The sequence below is a fragment of the Balaenoptera acutorostrata genome, chromosome 10 (genome assembly GCF_949987535.1).
Source record: "Balaenoptera acutorostrata chromosome 10, mBalAcu1.1, whole genome shotgun sequence".
NCBI classification, from domain to species: Eukaryota; Metazoa; Chordata; class Mammalia; order Artiodactyla; family Balaenopteridae; genus Balaenoptera; species Balaenoptera acutorostrata.
In genome coordinates, this window is record NC_080073.1 from 8,393,816 (window position 1) to 8,417,732 (window position 23,917).

The window sequence follows — 23,917 nt, forward strand, 5'->3', positions numbered from 1 at the left end:
GGATTGGAGAAGAGAAGGCTCAGCAGGGAGAAACAGATGAACTTTACTTAAGTCCCTGAAGGCTTAAGGAATGAGATTGATTCAGGGTGGTCCCAAGGACGGGTACATAAGTGGCATACTGTGGCACTCTGGCTTCATTCAACCCAGTGCCTGGCTCACTGTAGGCTCTCTTGATAGTGATAGCTGGTAGGGTTACTCTTAAGGAAGAACTGACTCTCAGCTGATCGGCTGTCCCAGAAAGGGCTGAGCTTCGCGAGGTCAGACTTGTTAAGTCAGAGAGTGAAAGGGAATCGAGGATTGGAAAAGTAGAGTGCTGGGCAGACTTTGGGGCCGGATAGTAAACACTTAGGCAGGACTGGCTACAGAATTTACAGGATCTGGTGAAAAACAGAAATGCGGCGCCCCTTGTTAAAAAGAGATTCCAGATTTCAAGGTGGTGGCAGCAGAGCATTAAACCGAGCTCGTGGCATCTTCGAAGCTGGGGTCCTGTGGGTTGCGTGCCCAGGAAGTTGGCCCGGGTTTCAGGCTCTGTGGGTCACACAGTCTCTGTCACAGTGATTCAACTCTGCAGTGCGAAGCCTGAAAGCAGCCACAGACAGTACGTAAATCAAGGAGCATGGTTGTGTGAAACTTTATTTATAAAAATAAGCCGCCCTGTTCCTTTGCAAGGGTAGTTACCAAAACTGGGGAGACTGGCCCCTGCCACTGTTCAGGTGATGTCCACCTGGCTTCCAGGTGAGAGAAGAGAGATGAACCTTTGCCGGCCTCGAGGACCAGCAGTGACAGCGCTGTTCAGAAACCACCCTGGAGCGGCTCTGGGGGAGGGTTTGTGTGCACGTGGTGGGAACAGCGGTCAGCGTTTTCTTTCAGACCCAGAGCAGGCCCTGATCCCTGAGAGCAGCAGGGGCTTCGGCCTTGGGCCTTGTGGCTTCGTTAATAGAGAGGCCTGATGTCCAGAGGGGATTCTGCAGGCAGGGATTTCTGCATCTGCCTTGGAGCTGCGTGGTGGCTGGTCCAGAACCCCTCTGATGTTCCAGAGACTGGATGCCCTGAAGATGTTTCCGTCTGGAACATCACGAGGGGATAAGATGAGAGAGAGAGACGCCTCTGCTCGCCCCATCTCTGCTTTGTCTCCTATAGGATCGGGTCTCTGCTTCGGAAAGAATCCACTCTGCCGTAATTTCCACCTGAGCTTGGGAAGCGAGCTGCACGATGAGCCCTGGCGATTCAGAGAATCCACCCACCTCACAGACAACGTTTAAAACTGGGCGAGCTCAGCTCCTCTGTATCTAGGGAAGCTTTCCTGGGCCATTTCTTCATTCAACACGGAGCGACTCGGTGCTGGTGTGTTCGCTGTGCTCAGTGGATGGGGACCGCAGATGAGTGACCCTCTATCTCAGCAAACGCTTACTGGGTGTGTGGCTCAGGGCCGGTGCTGAGAACGCAGCGGAGAAAAGCCCGGGAGCTGGAGCCGGCCGACTGTACAGTTCCCGTGAGAGGTAGACACGAAAAGCCAGTGACCAAGGCAGGGCCCGGCCTAAAGCGGCACGTGGCAGGCAGGCGGCGGGTCCTGGAGGCCGTGGTGGGGGGATCCACGTGGTCCCCGCCTGGAGGAGTTTGCTGCCTCGTAGGGGACGCGGGAGGCCCCGCAGCACTGCAGACCCCGCGGAGTGTGATGAACTTGGCAGGGAGCTGTGGGTGGACACTCTTCCCGAGCATCCGGCCTCCGCTCCTGGGCCATTGCAGTGGGCTCGCCAGAGCAGCTGGAGGAAGTGAGGACGGCTTGTTCTCGCCGGGAAGGAATCATTGCCCTCCTGCCCCGGGGTTTTTTTTAAAGCAGGGCAGCTTTTAGGAGTAATATTGTGTATGGGTTGAGCTGTGCCCCCCCTGAAAGATGTGGAAGGCATCACCCCCAGTACCTGTGAATGTGACCTTATTTAGAAATAGTCTTTGCAGATGATCAGGTTAAGATAAGCCCATTAGGGTGGGCCCCCATCCTGAATGACTGTGTCCTTATACAAAGGAAATACGGGCACAGGGACAGGTGTGCACACAGGGAGGACGTGATGTGAAGCTAGGGGTTGTGTTGCTACAAGCCGAGGACCTACCGGAAGCTGGGAGAGTGGCCTGGAACAGATCCTCCCCTGTGCCCTCAGAGGGAGTGTGGCCCTGCAGGCACGTTGATCTCAGCCTTGTAGCCTCCAGAACTGTGAGACAATAAACTTCTGTCGTGTAAGCCATTCTGTTTGTGGTACTTTGCTACGGCAGCCCTAGGCAGCTAGTGGGGTGGAAGGACCCGAGCCTTTAACTGTATTAGTTTCTTTTTGCTGCTGTAACAAATGACCACAGCTTATTTTAAAATAACACAGAAATTTCTCTCTTACAGTTCTGGGGGTCAGAAGTCCTCAAATCAAGGGGTCAGCTGGCCAATGTCCATTTTGGAGGCCCCAGGGGAGAATGTCCTTTTTTTTGCCTTTTCTAGCTTCTAGAAGCCCCACGTGTTCCTTGATTTTGAGCCCCTGCATCCCTTCAACCTCGGCTCCAAATCAGAGCCTGTGTGCCAGGCTCTCTCCTCCCCTCTGTGCCGCCTCCACCCCGTGCCCCCCTCCAACCCCACACTTCTGGTCTCCTGGGACCCTTTGCTTCTTGCCTGTTGGCATATGAGCACCTAGATTCCTTTTGAGCCCTCAGCATCTGGCTCTGTGGGCATTCTGGGCCCCCCAGGCCAGGGCAGTCTTTCCAGACAGCAGAGGCTCAGCTGACCCCGAGCTGAGCAGAACCTACCAGTCAGCCAAAATGCATCTAGCTCCCAGACTCTGCTTCCCTGCCTCTTTTATAGATGAGACTCTCCTGCCCTCCCTCTTTTTTATATGCATGTTAATATTTGCAGATGAAAAGCAGATTTGGGACTCTACATAAGGCGGGACTTTCCAACAGCCAGAGTTCTCTGGGGATAGAGTAAGGTGGTGTACCAAGCCAGCTCATCCAGAGATGGCAGAAGCCTGTAGATCTTAACATCTTGGACTTCTGAGTCAAGCTGACCTGAGAGGATCTACCAGTTGTATAACTTTGAGCCTTAGTTTTCTCCCCTAGAACATAGGAATGGTAATAATAGGATGAAATGAAGACAACACCAGGGTCACAGACTTAAATGCCCTCAAGAGAAGTGAGCAAAGCAGGCCAGGTGGAAGAAACGCAGGGCTTTGGTGGTCATCTCTCTTCTGATAAGATCTGGGGACAAGAAACACACCCGTTTCTTTTTTTAAGCTGTAGGGAAACTAACGGGGCAAACATTAATGATTACCCAAGGGAAGCTCCGCTTCAGTGTGGGATTTGATAGGGGGTGGTGGGGACTGTGAAAACTGGAGCTCACGGGCCCCACTGCCTCACAGAAGAGGGGGGTGTTCCAGCTTGAGGATGGAGCTGAATGGCTCAGTCTAAGTGAGGAGGGGCTGAGTGGACGCGGTCCGGGGCTGTAGTCCTCCTGGGCTCTGAAGAATCAATGCCCAGACCACACCCAGGCCAGTTATGTCAGTATCTCTTGGTTAGAACCTGGCATCAGTCATTTTTTAGAGCTCTTTTCTCAGTGATTCCCAGTTTTATTTTATTTTTTAACATACGTTTAATCTTTATTTTTATTTTATTATTTTAAATTTTTATACAATTTTTAAAGGTTACTTTCCATTTACAGTTATTACAAAACATTGACTCTATTCCCCACGTACAGTACATCCTCGAGCCTGTCTTACACCCAGTAGTTTGTACCTCTCAGTCCCCCACTCCATATTGCCCCTCCCCCCTCCCCACTCATAACCACTAGTTTGTTCTCTGTATCTGTGGGTCTGCTTCTTTTTTGTTATATTCACTAGTTTGTTGTATTTTTTAGGTTCCACAAACAAGTGATATCATACAGTATTTGTCTTTCTCTGTCTGACTTATTTCACTTAGCATAATGCCCTCCAAGTCTATCCATGTTGCCGCAAATGGCAAAATTTTGTTCTTTTTTATGGCTGAGTAGTATTCCATTGTATGTATGTATGTGTGTGTATATGTGTGTGTGTGTGTGTGTATATATATATATCACGTCTTCTTCGTCCATTCATCTGTTGATGGACACTTAGGTGGCTTCCATACCTTGGCTGTTGTAAGTAGTGCTGCAATGAACACTGGGGTCAGTGGTTCCCAGTTTCAGAGCCAGCAGTCTGGCAGTGGGGAGGGAGAGGACACGGCCATGGGGCCCCCTGGTGACTGGGGCCAGGGAGAGAGACTGGGGGAGAGAAGGGGTCTGTGGTGGGGATTTGAGGGTGAGTGCTATCGGCTGTGTGATTTCCCCTGTGACCCCTCACTGTCTTCATAAAGCTTCACGTGTCCCAACGTGCCTGTTATCGTGGGCTTTGAAGGAAGTGGCCGAGTTCAGTATTAAAATGATGTGGGCTGAAACGGCTCTTGCAGATAAGAAGGGCAGCTGCCTGGGGACGAAAGGCCAGTATTCTTGTGAAATTGCTTAGCTGTGGCTGGTCTTTTATGGGAAACAGTATAAACTTTTTCAAAACTCAGACCAAAGAGTGACACAATGTATATTTACAATGAGAAAGGATCTTGACAGATTGGAAATTAGGAAGACAGCCTTCAGGAGTTACGGAGCAAGTGGCTGGTGTCAGCATTAGAAGCTCAGGGTTAGTTGCTGAGGGAGGATCCAACGTGAAATAAAATGTCCCATCCGCTATGAGCTTGGTAAACTCTGGCTTAAAATTTAACCTTGACTGGCTCAAAGGAGACAAAGATAATAGGCTGTGTGGGAAATGACTGTCAGATGTTTAATGGAGTGTTAAAAAAAAAATGTCCTTGATCACCCCTGGAAAAAACATTTCGGGACATTTAATAGGATCATTAAACTGAGGCAGCCGAGGAGACGGATTCATTAGATTGCATTTATCTGATGAACTTGGCACTTCTGCCAGGTAAATAAAAGCCATTCTTACTGGAATAGAACTTTTGTGGTTGGAGACTGGCCTTACTGTGTTCAGGTAGACAAGGGCTTTGTTTCGCTCAGTCATGTGAGGCTAGCCCTATAATATTTCATTTTCATGTGCTATGGCGCTGACATGGGCTTGTAAGGAAAACTTTGAGGCAACATGCATATTTCCATCCACAGTTTGTGTACCATAGCGTAGGCAGTCTTATTTGGGAAAATGGGACATCCTTTCGACAGACCTCAATGTTATCCCATTTAGTGGACCAGGCAAAGAGTGGTTCATTTGGTTGGTTCCCTGGAGCCAATGAAGTTGGGGAAGAAGGCGGTGGCTGGGATGTGGGAAAGGGGCACACAGCACAGTGTGATGTTGTGATTTATAATAACAAATACGTACGTGGTCTTTGTCCCCCTTCTTGGCATAATCCCACAGCCCGACCTCCCTGGAGGGGAGGGAGCCAGACGTAGAGCAGTCGTCAGTGGCCAGTGATGATCAGTCGTGCCTATGTAATGAAGCCTCCATAAAAACCCAAAGAGTGGAGCTGGGAGAGCTTCCGGGTTGGTGAACACATGGAGGTCCCAGGAGACAGGTGCCCCCAGAGAAGGCATGGAAGCACCCAAGTGCCCCCTTTCCCCCGTACCTCGCCCGATGCATCTCTTCCATCTGGCTGTTCCTGAGTTCTCTCTCTTTATAATAAACCAAAAAACTGGTAATCTAGTAAGTAAAATGTTTCTTTGGGTTCTGTGAGCCGCTCTAGCAGATTAATCTTAAACGCGAGGATGGGGTCGTGGGGACCTCCGGCCTATAGCCAGTTGGTCAGAAGCCCACTTGAATTGTCGGACACCCAGCTGGGGTCGTGGGACCTCCGGTCTATAGCCAGTTGGTCAGAAGCCCACTTGAATTGTCGGACACCCAGCTGGGGTCGCAGGACTGCTTGGTGTTGGGGGCAAAGCGCACATTGGAGGGAAGGCCTGGGCATCTCGCCCTGGAGCGGTGCTGAGAAGAAAGCGGCTCTGGAGGCGGGGATGGAGACCCAGGGAGATGGGGGGAGAGAGTTGCAAACTCAGAGAGGAGGCTGGAGCCAGAGAGGGAGAGAAGTGTGGAGGGGAAGCAGTGGCCTGGTACGTACGCACGCATGCTGCCCGGGACGGGTGTGTTGGGGATGGTCGGGGGTTGGGGGGTGGATTTATCTAAAGGGGTTGGAACAGGACAGTCTTTCTTTTAATCAAGTCAGGTTACCTGGAGTTACGGAGCCTACAGGACTTTCAAGGTTTCTGAACGTGGATTCTAAGGAATTAACTGAGAAATTGATTCATGGGAAATGAATGGGAACTGGGAATAAGTTCTTTTGAATTTAACTATTTGGAGCATAGTGCCTGGCACCCAGCAGGAGCTGTATAGATATTTGTTGAGCGAATAAATGGAAGTAATAGCACACAGATTCATGTCTGGGAAGAGAAGAAGAGCAGAAATGCTCAGCCAGAAAATTCTGTGAATGAATTTTCACAGATGATAGAAAAAAAACTTTGCTTTGTTAAAAATGTTCACGTGAGCTACACAGGTCTAGGACCCTGGCATCTCTGGGCTGGCTTCCCGTGGACAGAAGGGGAGGATTGTGAATGAGGGTCCAGCTCCAGTCAAGTTGAATGTCTGCTCCACCAGGAGGGAAGCAGCTGACAGCAAATCAAGGCTTTACATAGTTCTGGAAGCTGTTAGGAGTGGCTATTGTTATGCGCACAGAATGACTCATGTCACAGCTGAGTCAAGAAATCCGAGCAGCTTTCAGCTGGATTCCGAGTTGTTTTGAATTGACATTTAATATTAAACACAGAAAATCTTGAGATGTGTGTTTTTGAGAAGAGGAGATATAAATTAGGCTGTATAAATTCAGGTTCATCCTGGCTTTGCTACATACCCAGAGTGACTTCAGGCAAGTTACTTAATCTCACCATGTCTCAGTTGGCTCATCTGTAAAATGGGGTAATTGTGTTTTCTAACTACTAGGATTAAGCGAGTGAACATATGAATTAAGGCATGGAAAAGCACCGTAGTGCCTGGTACATGGAGAGAGCTTGATATATTAGTTATTGTTACTGCTAATCAATAGTAGTAATGTTTTTCCAAACGGAGGGAGGGGTAACATTTGTTAGTTCTCATTGGATCTCCATCATAACTCAGAAGGTGGGAGCTCCTGAGGTCCAGAGAGGTGCAGTAATGTGCCTGAGGTCACACAGCTGCTGAGTGGTGGTGCTGATTTGAACTCGGTGATGTCAAAGCTTTCCCTCTAGTTACAGGGTGCTTTGAAAGAGAACAGGATAACCTGTGGTTTGCAATTGAAGATGGGCCTTTGGTGGAGAGTGGGGAGCCGCCTCTGCAGAGATGCTACACACGGATTCTGGGACTATTTCTGCAAGTGGGTTGGAGGGTCCTGGCTTGGAGCGTGAGATAGGAGATCCTGGGTCTGATTGTGAGAGCTCCTTCTAGACCTTCACCTTAATGAGTCAATCCCTCTTGTGGGTGGGGAGATCATGAGGGTTGCCTTGGGGCTGCAGCCAGGAAGGGAGGTGCTGGGGAGAGGTCCTGGTGGGTGGAGCTGACACCAGCATGGTCAGCAGCACGGGAGGCTGCACACTGTGTCTGAGCTGTGTGTGTATCAAAGCCTGGGGAGGGAGACTCTGGTGGGTGAGCCTGGGGCCGGGGAGAGACATGGGACAGAGCAGCAGCAGTGGCCAGTGGGTGTCTGGAGTTAAACTTTAAACAACCATAACAACGACCAGCCCTGCAGAGCCTGGGTGTTGGTTGATGGTAACATTTTTTGGGACATACGTCAGATTTCCTCAGGTGAGTCCCAGAAATTTGGGGATGGAGGTAGGTGGGCTGCCATCCAGCAAGACCAGGCAATATCAGAGGCACCTGGGAGATGTTAGTGGCTCCTTTCACTGAGGAAGCGCCCAGGTGATGCCCATGCCCCATCTAGTGCTGTCTATAGCTGTCCCTCTGGGTGGACAAATGGCAGATAGATCCCTAACCTACGCTTTCTCTGCAGAATGCTTGGTAGGGGCCTCTGCCCTGGCCTCACCAGCTGCACTCCTTGCCTGGTCTTTGGTCCTGCCCCGATGCACACCCCTGGGGCTCCTGTGCTTTGGAGGCAGCCCTCCAGAGTCCCCTGGGTACCTGGGGACATGCAGGCATCCTGGGTGCCTTCGCTTGGGCTGCCGTAACACAATGCCATAGACTGGGTGGTGTAACAACAGACATTTATTTCTCATAGTGACGGACACTGGAAGTCCAAGATCAAGGTGCTGGCTGTTTTGGTTTCAGGTGAGGGCTCTCTTCCTGGCTTGCAGACAGCCACCTTCTTCCTGTGTCCTTACATGGAGAAGTGAGAGAGTGAGCTCTCTGGTGTCTCCTCTTAAAAGGACACTGGTCCTCTTAGAGCAGGGCCCCACCCTTATGACCTTATTTAACCTTTATTGCATCCTTACTTGAAATAGTCACATTGGGGATTAGGATTTCAACATATGAATTTGGGGGTGGGGGACACAACTCAGTCCAGAGCACTGGGCCCACCATGCATGCAGGCTGTTCTTGCTTTGCTATTGTAGGGTGTTTCTGCCAGCTGACACCTTAGGCTTCTCTGAGGGGCCAGCACCAGGCCTGTCCTTGCATACCCCCCAAAGTCCTGGGACCTCCCCTCAGGCGCCACGAAGAACTCCATTAATGCTCAGGGTGGCCTTTGAGATTCTGCAGCTCAGCAGAGATCAGCCAGGGAGGGGTTGCCTATGCTCATCCTGCTAGCCTTCCTGAGCGTACCCAAATGGTTCTCCTAGGCTCCCCCAACTTGGCTTGGAAAGGATCCCATGGTACCTGCACCTGTAGCAAATTCCCTTCAAAAATCGCCACCCTTCCCTTCCATAGGTAGTGGCAGGTGATGGGTTTGACAATTAAATATCCTGTTTGACCACTTTTGAAGCAAACACTTACGTAGGCCTCACTAAATGCTAGAAGTTGTTCTAGGTGCTTTACACATATTATCTTGTTTAATTCTGACAAGGAATCTTGTTAGAAATGATAATTAGCCTCATTTTACAGAGGAGGCAATGGAGGCACAGAGAGGTTAGGTAAGCTGCCAAAAGTCACACAGCTTGTACGTGTCAGAGCTAGTGTTTGAATCCCAGCAGCCGGGCTCTAGAGTCATGGCCTCTAACCACTGTCTCCGTGGCCTCTCAGAGGCTAGGATGTAGGTGTTAGCGCTTCTCTCATGAGTGAGGAAAATGAGGCTCAAAAGGGGAAATGACTTAGCTGAATTTTCACAACCCATAGGTGGCAGAGCCCAGATTCTAACTTGGGGCTCGTGACTCCAAGCCTAGAGCTCTTCCCTCGGGGTTATAGGTTGGCTTTTGAATACTTTCAAGCACAATGAGACATACAGGACTACTCTCAAACTGACTGCAAACACGCTTTCCTTCACAGTGGAGGCCTCTGGGATGTCTTGGGTGGGCTTCCAGAAGAACCCACCCCAATCTGCCACCACCCCCTTGGAGTTCATCCTACATGCACTTCTCTGGAGCACTTGTCAGAGTGAGCATTTTCTTTTTTTTTTTTTTTAATTTTTATTTTATATTGGAATATAGTTGATTAACGATGTTGTGTTAGTTTCAGGTATAGAGCAAAGTGAGTTATACATATACATGTATCCATTCGTTTTCAGATTCTTTTCCCATATAGGTTATCAGAGTGTTGAGTAGAGTTCCCTGTGCTATACAGTAGGTCCTGCTTGGTTATCTGTTTTAAATATAGTAGTGTGTATATGCTAATCCCAAACTCCCAGTTTGTCTCTCACCCACCCTTTCCCCTTTGGTAACCATAAATTTGCATTTTCTTGTCAGAGTGGGGCTAGGAGCACTGGGGCCACCTGAATCCCCATCTTTCCTGTGCCTCCTGCTGCCTGCCCTCCCCCAGCCCCGCCGTATTCACACCACTGATACGCTCCCCCGTCCTCCGGCTTGACACTTGGCATGAGTCAAGAGCCCATGGACTGCTCTGGACCACGCTGGCTGCTCTGATAGGCGCCCCGATCATAATAACAGCGTCAGCCTGCTGACACCTGGAATGTAAATCCCAAGTCACCAGGTTGCTCCTCACCGCCCCCCGCCCCACTCTGCTGACCATTTTACCTGAAAACGAGACGGGCTGGTTGCCAGTTAACACCCACTAAAGCATTAGCTCATGACTGTCTAAAGGTTTTATATCGCCCAGCATCTGCCTGGAACTCTGTAAATATTTGTTGAGCTAACGGGTGAGTCAACTTTCCAAGGACATTTTAGCAGAGTATTCTGGAAGATTCCAGAGCCTTCCGTGAAGGCATTAATCTCTGGTGGTAGCATCTTGGGTGTCACGCCAGCCACTGTGATTCAGGGTGATCGCCTGGTTTCTGCATCCTCATGTCCCCGTGCCCAGGCTCCTCCCCCACCTTGGAGGGGTGCAGCCACTGAATGAGACCATTGCATTCATATCACATTCGTAAGTGCATGATAGGAATCTCATGCCGGCACATGGTAGAGGCCACAATAGGCCACCCCCATCATGAGTTCATCAGATGTATATGTCAGCTGGCTCTGTCCACAGGAGCTTTGTCCCCTGATACCACAGCCTCGGATGTTGAAAGCCCTTCCCCTAATTTCCAGGTGGCTGGAATCCAGACAGCTAGCCTGTCCATCTGGCTGTCTGTGGCCGTGTGTCTCACCTCTATTCCCACTCGACACTCAGTCACTCCCCCCCTCAATTTCCATACCCTCCAGCCCACTAAACCACTAACGCTGAGCACTCGTGGTTCCAGGGGCTTGAATGGAAGTTGGTGGTGGAGTTGCAAGTGAGGTTACGTCTCAGACCCGCAGCCTCCCTCCCATCTGCTCCATCTTCTTTTCTCATTTCACTTTCCTCGTGGGGGCAGAAGGATGCATTTTTATGCTTGGTTTTTATGGAGACCGTTTCTCCCCTGCTGCCCCAAGTACACCTCTAATCTCAAGACTTGCAGACCAGTGGTTCCCCAAGCGTGGTCTGTGGACCAGCAGCACGAGCGTCCCTTGGAAGCTTGTCAGACATGCGAATTCTTGGGCTTCGCCCCAGGCCAGGGTGGGCCCAGTGATCCGTATTTAGATGCCTGCCCTCCACGTGATCCTGACACAAGCTCAAGTTCAGGAGCCTCTGGACAGCCAGTGTTCTTTCTCTTGGGAGGTTTCTGGTGAATCAAAATTTCTTCTTGTTATGAAGGTTTCAAGGGCAGCTGAGCTTCTGCCAGTAACCTCCCTATTTAGCCAACAGAACGTGGGCTTCAGAGTCATCAGGCCTGGGTTCTGCCATCTGTGCCACTGACAAGCTGTGAAACCCTGGAAAGGGTGGTTCATTCACCTCTCTGTGCCTCAGTTTCTAACTCAAACGATATCCTCCGATTGTACCTCCTCCCAGGGGATTCCTGTGAGTCTTGGGGGAGATTAAAACTTCAGAGCTGCTTTATAAACTGGAAACTCAGGGAGTGGGGGTCACCTCGTGACTTCCAGGCTTCCTCCCTGCTGGGGACTCTGGTGGTTTCTCTTTTTTTTGAACAGACCTCTGGGTGCTGAAAGCCTGAGTCCCTTATTGACCAGAACAGTGTGAGGAGAGGGATGCAGGGTGTGTTGGGAAACTGGGCTTGAAGACAGAAGCACTTGGGGTGTGAGCGGTGCTGGCCAGAGGCCTCCCTCCTTATTTGGGGGAGGGGGTGGGGGGAGGGGGAAGGCAGAGAGAGGCTGCTGAAATTCCTAGATGAGGAAACTGACGCTGAAAATCAGCCACTCCCCACGACCCTACTGAGTTAACAGCACTTTTCATTATTCGGAACTTATTTTATTTTTGTATCCCTAGAAATAGAAATTTTCCATAATTGTAACCCTACCTCTATACAGTTGACCCTTGAATAACACGGGGGTGAGGGGAGCCAACCCTCTGCACAGTGGAAAATCCGAGTATAATTTATAATTGACCCTCAGTATATGCAATTCCTCTGTATGGGATTCAACCAACCTCGGATCATATTTGCTATTGAAAAAAATCTGTGTAAAAGTGGACCCACACCGTTCAAACCATGTTGTTTAAGGGTCAACTGTATATTTTTCTTTTTGCACACTAGGTATATTAAAAGTATGTTCTAAGTTGTTACACAATCCTCACAATTGTCATCTTAAATGGCTCCAAAATATTCCATTAGGAGAACACATTATTATTTGTTGTACTGTTTCCATACGGTGGACATTTAGATTGTTTTTAAACTTTTCGTTGTTGTACTAGCATCTCTGGACCTTGCACTTCTGGATTCTTTTAGCAGAAACTCCATGGAGTATGATCATTCGGTCACAAGGTATCAGTAATTTTCTGTCTCAAGAAATGTGTCCAAATTACTTTCCAGAATACTCTGCCACTAGCAATATCTGAACTTACCAGTTTTCCTTCAACCTTGCCATCATTGGGCATTACTGTTATTTATTTTTGCTAATTTAATAGATGTCATGTGACACATCATAGTTTGTACTTACATTTCTTTGGTAACTGGTAATGCAGTTACCAAACAACTTTTTCTATGGTATTTTATTATTTCTGTTCTTTCCTTGGGAAATTTCCTCCTCATGCCTTTTTTCAGATTCATCTTCACATTTTAATGATTTGTGTTGGCTGTTTATGTAGATATTAACTGTCTGATAGGTCTGTCTGTTTATTGATGGTTCACATTTACCCCCCGGCTCAACCTATAATCATGTACCTCTGGGTACCTCTAACTTAGGATGCTTGGTAAATTCATGGTGTTGCCAGAGACTGAGACTTGGAATACTGCAAGTTTAATTTGCAGTGAAATGAGTTGGCTTAAGGTTCAGTCTAGGCAAGAATGGGTTTCTGGGCGCCTGACGTCTCAGGGCTGGTGCCACCTGTGCAGTTGGGCTTTCTGTCTCCCTCGCCCTGTTTTCCCCTTTGCCTCTCAGCACACCCTCGAGTTGACAGTGAGCTTCGCTGCCGCCATCGGTCCCTGCAAAAGAAATGACCCTGGGGACCCGATCCCCTTCACCACCTGTTGGGACACTTCCACACCTCCCCAAGGCATCCTTCCCGGTTCCCAGGGCCCCAGGCAAGGCCGGCTCTGCCTACTCACCATTATCTGTTTGGTCAAGGAACGTGGGGAGTCAGGCAAACAACAACCCTTAGCGGGTAGCTTTCAGAATGATCACTCTCTGACTTGTGCCTCTTGGCAATTCGTCGGTTTCTTCTTCCACGGGTGCCAGGGCATCTGGGCGTCTCCCTCCTTCTTTGACCTTGTGCTGGAGCAGAAAGAAAGCTGCACTTGGAGTCTGTAGCCTGGCTGCGACTCCTACCCGTGTTGACTAGCTGTGCATCCTGAGAAGGCCACCGACAACTTCTCTGGTCCCCTGCCCCTCATCTCAAGAGTGTGGATGATAGCAAAGTCATCAGGTGTTCCGGCTGAAAGGATGTCCCATGCATTATCCCACTGAAGTCACACCATCACCCTAGGAAGCAGCTTTCTATGTCTGATCCCCAGTTTACAGTGGAGGTGACTTGGCCTCAGAGAGGTTAAGAAAAGCAACCTGGATGGGAGTGTAGTGCAAACTGGCTGAATGTTGGCTCCGCCTTACATTTTGCATAATGACTTTTACATCAGTATTTTCAGAGCGATTCATAGAGCATAGACATTCTAGTCGTTGGCTGAATTGAAAAGGAGTCATGTTGACTGGTGAGGCTGGTGTGGGTTTGCGATGCTTAGGGAGACAATTTCACTTGATGGTTTACGTGTTTGCTTCCTCTACGGCATGTTGAAATCATCCAGGGAGTTGACGAGCACATTCTTTGTAGAATGCCTTGTGCCCCGATGTCAGGTGGGGACCCTGTCCCTTGTTGTGGAGGTGATATTAACTTGGAGCCCCACCTCCATCATTCTCTGTGGAAGCCTAAACTCCTCAGTCTCCGTGAGTTCCCAGGAGGGATTCCTTCTTATGGTGACTTTCAGTTCTGAGCTCCTACTTTAATGTATAGGTCATCCTGCTTTCTCTAGTTTGCACTTCATGGGCTTGGAAGTAAAACTTTTTAAATTTCTCTCCCAATCAAAATCCCATGCACGCGTGACAGTTTGGGAATGTGGTAGGCTTTCCCCTGTGAAGATGTGGAAGGAGTGAGGAGAGGGGAGGGCTTGGATTCCTGTATCCTGACTTTGAAGTGGGTGGTGGGCATCTCTGTGCGAGCCCCGGGCGGCCCCCTGCAACACTGCACAGAGCATGCCCTACATTTCTAGAGCCCCAGTTTCAGCCATCTCATCTCCATTTCTCTTTCCCCTTCTTCCTTGTCTGCACGTTCGTGGGTAATTCCAAGGAATGGTGTTTGGTTCTCCCTTTCTTCTACCCTCATGGCCTCATGTGACTCCTCTTCTCCCCAAATGTCTCATCGGGGTATTTTCCCAAATAAAGTTAGGTCTTCATTAAGAAGGTACAATTTTCACCTCCCTTTAGCTGGACAGTGTCAGTTAAACTGCCCAAGTCTTCAGGACCCTGGCCTCCATCATGCTTACAAAGTCTTTGAAGTAAAGAGAGTTTGGGTCTGAGTCTCATCTTTGTCACTCAGTCACCTGGTGGGCAAGTCCCTTCACCTTTCTGGACCTCAGTTTTCATATCCAGTCCTCAGTTGACCCGTCGTAACAGAGAGGGGATGGTATTCATGGGCAGCCCTCATTAGTGTTAAAGCAAAAGTAACTCCACTGGGGTCCATTGGGTTGAACATAAACTAAGTTAAAATCACATTGCAATGTTGATAAAGATTACAACTCTCAGAAGAGATACGTAAATGCAAAAGAAATATATTTTATCATAAAAGTACCTGGCAAAAATGATAACTCCAGGCTTCCTATTTGATCAAGGAAATGGCTAGTGTGTATTTTGTAGTTTTCCTTTTGGTCTGTTCTATAACAAGCTTCTCTCACATCCGTTTGTCACTGTGCTAACTTTCCGGCTAATCCACAGGCTGGCTGGGTGACTAAGTGCCGTGTGGAATGTGATCTCGCTTTCCGGAGCCAGCAGGGGCCAGTCCTGTCCCCACCCTTGTGTGGTGGACACACCGCAGTAACAGCTTCTAACGCTCTCTCGCATCTTAACAAATTCAACCGTTGAGATTGCCCACGAGACAGGTAGGACAGGGATGAAGATCTTCACTTGACAGCTGAATGGGGGTTTAGAGGGTTAAGAAATTCCTCCAAATCAGGCTGTGGGTGAAGCCCATGTCTGGGGGAAGAGCCAGGGGTTGTGGCTGGCTCAGCGTGGCCAAGAAATGTTCAGACTCTGCGGAAGTTCTGGCCCCCAGACCACAGGGTCATGTGGTTGGGGTGTCATCTCTCTCTTCCACATGCTCTGCCCTCTTGGGCTGCCCCAGGCCATTTGCACCTCCCACAGGACCATGAGTGTGGGGAGAGGGTCAGGGTGCTATAGCCAGTGGTTGGGGGCCTAGGGGCCCGCCCCTGGTCTTCTGTCTGTCCTGCTGATGGTGTCTCCTCAGGCCGTGGGCAGTGAGCTCCTGCTCAGACGTGTGCTGAGTGAACTTGTGCTCTGCACTGTTCTTGCCGGTGGCCCTCACCCCTTTCCACATTCCTTTCTGCCCTGCCTCCCTCCAGATGATGCCTCTAATATCCCTGGACCCCAGATTGCTGTGGTGTTTGAAGCTTTTGGCTGCTTTTAATAGCTTTTCCATTGCTTTCCTCACTTTCAACTGCCACTTCTTGTTACTGTCGGCTGCCTCTAGTTTCTGCCCCCTCTGAAGTCACTGTTTCTAATCCGCTGGGATCTGGGCTATCAGATAACTAACCTTATTAAAATTCTGTCTCAAGTATGAGTCATGGCGGTGAGTGCGGCTTTGGTGCACATGCTGGGTGATGGCAATGGCTTTGACTTTGCCAAGGCCCTTTTGGCTCTTTCTGTATTCGGAGTCATGTTCTGAAAGGTGAAATTCTCAGATTGAGTGACACTTCGCCATAGGGGGTAAGTGTAAACGTGTGGCTCCAAGGGGGGAAGGAACAGCAGCTGAGATGGGCCCTCGCAGGGCTGCCCGTGTTCCTGGCGGCCTGGTACGCGGGGGCTGGGCAGCCCTGGAGGCCCCCGATGGCTCCCTGCCTTCCCCGCAGCCCTGGGCCCGGCTGATTCCCCCTTTCACATCCACCGGCGAGTAAATACCTTCACTCCATGGAGAACCTCTTCAGGCCATGAACTGAGTCCTGACACTTGGTGGTGGGTTATTCAGAAGCAGTAACCACTGTCTCCAAGGTCATAGGTCATGGATGGCGTTGAAAGGGGACCAAAATGATGAATCCCAGAATTGGAGACTTGAAACGGGAGATAGTCCAGTCATCCAATGCTCACACACGTTTAAAAATAAATCCAAATTTATACCTTCTGAAAAATCATCACATTTATAAGGACAAAAAATTAAGGGACACATATGTTTATAATGGAATACTGTACAACATGGTAATATTTAGAGAATTTCTAATGATGTGGGAAACTGCTGATCAACTGAAAAAAGGCAAGTGAAAAATTGTTAATATAGGGTGATCTCAAATGTAAAATATTATTTGCATAGATGAAGGACAGGAAAGGTGTGCTCAGTAATTATAACTTTGATGACTACAGGAGCCTGTGGTTAATAGAAACTGGTGGCTTGGGAATTCCCTGGTGGTCCAGTGGTTAAGACTCCGTGCTTCCACTGCAGGGGCCATGGGTTTGATCCCTGGTTGGGGAACTAAGGTCCTGCATGCCGTATGGCACAGCAAAAAAAACCCCCAAAACTAGTGGCTCAGAGCAGGTGTAAAACAATAGGGAGTGGTGGGGACTGAGGCAAGTTGTGTAGAACATGTCCTCTGGACAAGAGGCTCCTAGCCGACGATTGCTAGCTCTTCAAATTTTTAAAAAGAATCTGGAAATCGTGGTATTTATGTGAAATCCTTTAATTTTTCAATGTTAGCGACTAATTTACGCTTTATAAAATACTGTTTTGGCCAAATGAAAATGTTGGTCGTTTGGCTTTGGCCTTTGATCCACCAACCTGCCACTTTTGAAGTCACCAATAAATGCCAACACCTGCTCTCTCTGAGGAGCACGTTTATTGGAAATTTAACTTTTCTTTATCAGAGCTTCGGTGATTTTCCAATTTTGTAAATCAATACATAGTATTTCTAAAATTAAAGAAAAAATCACTGACCCTTGGTGCAGGGGGTTGGGATGTATTTGTGGGCGCATGTGAGTACCTAAGAATTCTGGGCACCTCCCAGAACCTTCCCAAGCTTCAGTTTCCTCACATGTATAATGAGGAGAGCAGTTTCTGCTCTGCTAACCCTCCAAGATTGAGACTCAAAGGAGGTGCCAAATTGAGAAGACCCTGCAAATAATCAGGCATGTAGGGGACGCGATGCAGTAGGTGCTCAGGAAAGATTTGTCACATGAATGTAGGGGGAAGGGGAGGAGGGGGTCTGGTAAACTCTGCGAAGTCTTGGGAAGCACGTGCCCTGAGGAGTCAAACGTGTGTGTTCAACATAGCTTGGCTCTGCCACTAACTAGCGGTGACTCCTTGGTAAACAGTCGTCATTATATCTATTAACTATGTGCTAACACTCTTTGTTGGGCAATTTCTATGCATTGTACCTTTCTGAGCCTCATTTCTCATTAAAAAAGGGGGATAATCATAGTCCTTACTTCAAAGTGTCCCTGTGAGGATTAATTCAGATAATCCAAGTAGCAGGTGGAAGACGGAACTCAGTACACAGCAATTCCCTTTTAGTCCTGGGCTGGGTTTCACCATTGGTAGGATCTATTTAACTTCACCTGTTCCCACTAATTCAAGGAGACTGAATGGATGAGTACGAGTGCAATAGTTTACTTATTCAAAATATGCAATTCCCCCTAATATTTATTCAAAATATGTATTTTTTTCCTGTCTCGGTTTCTTAAAGAAAAGACGCTCATTCCTCTCACTGGGGTGGTTTACAAACGGGAAGTGACATCCATTCCATATTCTGTCTTCGGAGAATTGCTCCAGGTGTCCTCTGAGAAAAGCCCAGGCCACCCGCCACTTTCTATAGCCGCTGCTTAGCACCTGCGGAAGCTTTGCGGTGCAGTGCTATCTGCTTGTTTTTCTAGCAAAACTGGGTGGGTAAGCACTTTCACATATATGACCTTGTCAGATCACCAAAATATCTCTAAATGCCAAATACATACGTATACATCTACCTATTTCTCTCTGTCTAACTGTCTATCTATCTATCCATTTAATTTCAGTAAATAGTTTGTGTAATTTATCCTTTTAAGATGGAGGCTTTTTAAATGCCACGCTCTAGTGTAGGTACTTTACCTACATTAGCTCTTTAACCCTCACAGCAACCGTGTTAGAGGACAATAGGCTCAGCAAGTAAGTGGGAAGATTGAGATTCAGTGCCAGGACTGATTGGTGCCAAATAAAGTTAATTGTGTGTGTGTGTGTGTGTGTGGCTGCTACAATAGAGTGTCAAAAACAATTATTTTGATGACATCCTCTCAGGAGTTAGAATCCCGCCTACTTCTACCTCAAAAGAAATCAGAAGAAGGGCACATGGATCTGCCTTTAGGTTCCATTAAACAGCGGGACAGGAACGCAGGCTGCGGCTCTCTGTGTACAGGGAGACTGACAGGAATTGGTCCCAAGGATAGCTGGATTCCTGGGACCGCTCTGCCCCCCACAGGTCATCACCGACACCACTCTTCACCCCCAAAGTGCAACCAGCCCTCTCCTCATTGTTACCTCCCTCTCTTCTTCCCTTGGGGGTGCTGCCTGCGGACTACGGCAGCAAATGCCCCTTTTCCCCTAAATTTCTAAGGCTTGTATCAAGTACGGATCCGTGTTTATCGCAAAGAATGGGATATAATTTCTTCAGGTTGGATTATGTCTTAAGAATACTGAGCAATGTCACCATATAGCCCTCTTGACTTGAAAAACATTTGAGTCAAATATAGCGTGGCAGGACCAAGATACTGATAAAGTCACAGCTTCCCCGCCACCTCGAAGGATCCTTTGCTGCTTGCTCTGGACTCTGGTGATGGAGCTCATGCCACTGAGTGGACTGGGGCATTTGCAGGAGCCAGGAATTGGCTCCTTTGGGAAGAGAGGGGAATAACCATGGAAGACTGGCATAAATTAAGTGGTTTATCGGGCTGGGGGAGGGGGCAGTGGTGGTGAGTTGAGATGAGTAAACAGGGAAGGAAATCACCGCAGGTTAGGAACTTGGAGGTGAGCATACAGTGGAGAGATAGAGGGAAGGTTTTTGAACAGGGACTGTAAGAGCTCCCGAAATAAATCAGGGTGAAGAGGGGTTCCCTCGTGCTTTCATGGACATCCTACAACAGAAAGTCCCTTTGGAGCTTTTTAAAGAGATTTCTGTAAAGGTTAAATCAGTAAGTATTAACCTTTTCATAGCAACCCACTTTTTTTTTTTTTTTTTTTTTTGGCTGCACCATGCGGCTTGCAGGATCATAGTTCCCTGACCAGGGATTGAACCCCAGGCCCCTGGCAGTGAAAGCGCCAGGTCCTAAACACTGCACCGCCAGGGAATTCCCCAGCAACCCACTTTTTAAAACAAGCAAATAAAAAGCAAAGGGAAAACCTCAATAAATGTATATATGGATATGCATTATATATATGCATGTGTGCGTGTGTGTGTATATATATATTTTTATGAGCAAAAGTAACCATAAAGTTAATAGCAAACTGGTTACTTCAAGGGGTGGGCTAAGTGGGGAGGGGAGGGCGAAGATTTTCTTTCTACCTCTTACTTGGTTTGACTTGTTACAATACCATGTTCTACTTTTTTCTTCTTTTTAAATTTTTTAATGGTGAAATAACTGTAGACTTACGGGAGAGTTGCAAAGAGAGTTCTCATACACCCACCACTCAGCCTCCCCCGATGTTAACATGGCACATTTATGAAAACTAAGAATACTAGTGCAAGGCTACTGAGGAGAATATAGACGTGACTCAGACTTCCCCCGTTTTCCCACTAACGTCCTTGTTCTGATCCGGGACCCCATCCAGGATTCCACACGACATCTGCTTTTCACCTCTCCTTGGTCTGCAGCGGGTGACCATTCCTCAGTCTTTACTGGTGTTTTATGACCTTAACAGTGTTGAAGTGTACTGGTCAGGTATTTTGTAGAATATCCCTCAATTTGCGTTTGATGTTTTCTCATGATTAGATAGATGGCGGTGATGGATTTGGGGGGAGAATGCCACATTGCTGAGCTGCCTTTCTCAGCGCCTAGTGTTGGGGTATGTGATACAGATGTGTTTATTCCTGCTGAAGTTCACCTTGATACGTGGTGTCTGCCACTCCTCCACTGCAAAGTAGCTATGTCTCTCTTAATAAACAATAAATAGTTGGGGGGGGGATTCTTTGAGGTTATCAAATATCCTGTTTCTTCTTCAACTTTCACCCTCTAATCTTAGTGTTCATTGGTGTACCTTGCAGCCCTTAAAGCTGTAGTGCTCTGGTGGTGGTCTTCTATTTCCTTTTTTTTTTTTTTTTTTTTTTTAAATTTTATTTATGGCTGTGTTGGGTCTTCGTTTCTCTGCGAGGGCTTTCTCTAGTTGCGGCAAGCGGGGGCCACTCTTCATTGCGGTGCGCGGGCCTCTCACTATCGCGGCCTCTCTTGTTGCGGAGCACAGGCTCCAGACGCGCAGGCTCAGTAGTTGTGGCTCACGGGCCCAGTTGCTCCACGGCATGTGGGATCTTCCCGGACCAGGGCTCAAACCTGCGCCACCAGGGAAGCCCTTCTATTTCCTTTATTCCTTCTCCATTTGTTAATTGGAATTCTTCTGTAAGGAAGGGTCATAACTCCTCTTCCATTTATTTATTTTTTCAGTCTTCTATAATGAGTTTGGTCTTGTGGACATTTTTAATTAATTAATTAATTGGGTTATAATAAAATATTACAGCTACTCCTTTTATTGCTCCAATTGTTCCAGCTTTGGCTAGTGGGAGCTCTTTCAGGTTGGCTCTTATGTCCTCTTGACGTGATACATTATTTTTATAATTTAAACACTACAACAAAGTACAAGTAATTAAAATTGCTTTTCAACCACTTTCTGTTATGTTGAACTGCTGTTTCATTCGAATGGGAGAGCATGCTGAGACCAGCCATGAGGCATCTCAGCTTTATTTGAGTTACCCAGGCAAACCTTTAACAGATGAAGGATTTTTTTCTTTCTTTTTTTTTATACGGCACAATTCTCTTCAGCGTATGAGGCTGCATTGTACTAGAATATAGAATCAGGAATCTACCTAGCTTATGAACATCTGAAATAGGTTTTTTTTAAAAAATCTAAACAGAGAATGACAGGAACTTAATGTTGTTGAAGAGAATCATGAAAACCATGAATCCTGAGTGTTGCCAAAACTTCATTTGGAGAGAAAATTATGAATAAATTGCAGAGTATTGTTGTGTCTGAATTTACAGTCAAAGGCTGAAAAGAGGACTTTGCTGAGAAAATCAAATTTCAGGTTAATTCATCACCAATAAAGGGAAACTGTGCTCGTTGCTTGCTTACACATGCAGTTCTGTGGTCCTTAGCCTTGGAGACAGCCCCTTAAATTGATGATCTCTCTGAAGCCCTGAGAATTCTTTGAGGTAATGAGCTTAGCTAAAAAAAATAAATAAAATTGGGTGCCTGTTGATGCTCTTTCAGCAATGCTAGGTTCAAGATCAGCATTTGGGACAAAAATCCAAGGGAAGAGTCGTATTTTAGGATGTCCAAACACAGCCCAGCATGGGAGTGGAAAACTCTGTGAGGGCAGCTCCATCTGGCTGTCCAGGTAGCCAGTTGGTAAAAAAAGAATGTGTTAGAACATCAGGTCATCACTTACCTCTTTGTGTGAAGATTTGAGCTCTGATCCCAGAACACTGAGGTTCGTTTATTGCCAAAGGGAAATTAACCTGGTTGGAATGAACAGTCACAGTCGCCCTGTTTTTGGAATACCCAGGGAAACGTCTTCAAACTTTCCAAAGTGTTCACTTGCCACATAGCTTGGTAGAGCGGACACTCTCAGTGCTTCGCCTGGGGCCCCGGGTCTCTTTTAGGGGTTCGCAACTTTCACGTGTTCACAGCTTCTGCATGCTTCCTTCTTTCACTCACACCTGCTGTTTTCCTCCAGAACCACCCTCGGGCTGCTGGGGCCCTCTGCCCGCAGGCACAGAGCAGAAGTGCCTCCTAGGGATTTATAGCCCTTGGGGTGGCCGTAGCAGCTGGGTGACTGCAGGGCTGGGTATAAAAGTCCAGCTCTCTCATTGTGGGAGGTGGCCCGGGGGACAAATTCTGAAGTGTAATATCTTCTAGAGGTCCCTAAGGGACCAGGCCAAGGTCAGGTCCTGCTTGAATAGCCCCTTTTCCTGTCCTGATTTCCTCACCCCATTACAGCTTCTCCTTAATAAACCCCTTGGCCCTGCCTCCTCACCGAGGGTCTGCTTCTTGGGAGCCCCACCTAAGATACTTGGCGTACTTGAAGCTCTGAATACTTTGATGTGTGAAACTTGAAGAAATAAACATCTACCTCATTTCTTAGTATTTCATATGTCAAGAAATTATAGCTGAAATTTGTCTGCAGGTATATTATATTGGTGGTAAAATTTTCGTCTTAGTGTTTAGATTTGGTGATGTTCTTGCTTTTAAGGAAAAAGAAAACATTTCATTGAATGTGTCTGCAGGGTGAATTCAGTTTATACAGTTGTCCCTCGATATCTACAAGGCATTTGTTCCAGGATCCCTGGCCGATACCAAAATCTACCGATGCTCAAGTCCCTTATATAAAATGGCATAGTATTTGCATATAACCTATGCACATCCTCCCATAAATCATCTTTTAAATCACCTCTAGATTAGTTATAATACCGAATACAATTTAAATGCTACAATTTAGTTGCCAGTGTGTGACATATTCAAGTTTTGCTTTTTGGAACTTTCTGGAAATAAAAAAATTTTTTTTGATCCGTGGTTGTTTGAATCTGTGGATGCAAAACTTGCAGATATGAAGGGTCAACTGTACACTTTTTTTTCTGATACTGTGGCTGAAGAGCACATTCGAAACTCTATAAGGAGCCCCATTCTCAACAGCATTCAGTCTTTGCCAGGTCTCCCAGAGGTGTTATTGGAACTCAGGCTTGACTTAGTGGCCAAGACAACGGACATCAAATTGACTTTAAAGATTTTGTGGGGTGGAGGAAATTTTCTCTCTCATTTTCTGGAAACAAGTCAGCAATTGGTGTATGTTGTTTCCCATTTTTGTCAACATAAAAAATGGCATGCAACAGCCTGGATGTTGAAAAGGATCTTGGTGAAGATTTAGTTGCCACTTTTGACCCAAGAGAGAAAAGCTGGAACAGGCAAGCAGATTGATAGCATGTGAATAAAATAAAGATTCTGTTTTCTTTGCAGGGAAAAATAGTTTTGATCTAAAATTGCCATAGCCTTGTTTTGTTTTTAGTAATGATATTTAATCTGTTTAGAGATTTCAAGTGCCATTAAAGGAACCAGGTGTTTTTTGGGGGTTGTTTAATGGAAAGGGCATATGGGTTGGAAGCTGAGAGGGCTCCCGTAGGGACCTCTGTGATCTTGCCCTACTCTGACATGCTTTGATAGTAAGATTCTTTTTTGTTTTCTTAGCTAAGATTTGTCTCTCAGTCAGAATGGCTTTTCCGTTAACTGGGGAATGTTGTGAAAGTTGCATTGAACTTCGATTTCAGGCCAAGGCTTGAAGGATGGAAACTGCAGAGTGAAAACCCTCCTGTTTGAACAGACAGTGCTGATGGACACAGCGTCTCTGGCTGTTCTGGATCCTTAGAATGGGAAAT

At 47.4% G+C, this 23,917-nt stretch overlaps 1 protein-coding gene across 2 annotated transcripts in view; it reads left to right on the forward strand.

Moving 5' to 3' along the window:
* The first annotated feature begins 15,055 nt into the window (after positions 1-15,055).
* The window catches only part of SSUH2 (ssu-2 homolog), a 62,071-nt gene continuing 53,209 nt past the window's right edge, over positions 15,056-23,917 (forward strand). The window contains exon 1 of one of the 2 annotated variants that reach the window (XM_057554060.1): positions 15,056-15,189. The gene's annotated coding sequence lies outside the window, so the exon portion shown is untranslated. Of the gene's footprint in view, positions 15,190-15,929; positions 16,034-23,917 lie in introns of those variants that run through there. The other variant, XM_057554061.1, reaches the window with a different exon arrangement.